The sequence below is a fragment of the Propithecus coquereli genome, unplaced genomic scaffold (genome assembly GCF_000956105.1).
Source record: "Propithecus coquereli isolate 6110/MARCELLA unplaced genomic scaffold, Pcoq_1.0 Scaffold5, whole genome shotgun sequence".
NCBI lineage: Eukaryota > Metazoa > Chordata > Mammalia > Primates > Indriidae > Propithecus > Propithecus coquereli.
This window is the reverse complement of record NW_012150840.1, coordinates 13,872,636-13,873,141: the sequence shown is the minus strand read 5'-3', so window position 1 is coordinate 13,873,141 and position 506 is coordinate 13,872,636. Positions and strand designations below refer to the sequence as shown.

General features: G+C 43.3%; 1 protein-coding gene across 1 annotated transcript in view; it reads right to left on the bottom strand.

The window, feature by feature from the left end:
* DNAL1 (dynein, axonemal, light chain 1) overlaps positions 1-506 on the bottom strand; it is a 57,854-nt gene that overhangs the window by 35,836 nt on the left and 21,512 nt on the right. The window lies entirely within an intron of this gene.

Genomic DNA, 506 nt, shown 5'->3' with positions numbered 1-506 from the left:
GGGGTAGACGCTGAGGGTCTAAATGAAACATGTAGTTCCTGGAAATGGAAAAGCAACAAATTATTTGAGAGCTCCTTCAAAGAGTAAACAATTTAGTGATGAACTTGGATGTAGGGCTTGAGGAGAGAATATGGCAAGCTAAATAATGGCTCCCCAAAAGATACGTACATTATAATCCCTGGAACCTGTGAACGTTACCTTATATGGCAAAAATACCTTACAGATGTGACTCAGTTAAGGATCTTGAGATGGGGAGTTTATCCTCAATATCTGGGTATGCCTTAAATGTAATCACATGGATCCTTATAAGAGGAAGACAGACGGAGGCTTGACACAGGCAGAAGAACAGAAGGCAATGTGACCACAGAAGTAAAGACTGGAGTGATGCAGTCACAAGCCAAGGAATGCAGGAGCCACCACAAGCTGGAAGAGGCAAGGAAAAGATTCTTCCTTCAAGCCTCCAGAGAGAGTGAGAGTGTGGCTTGACTTTGGCTCAGTGAAACTGA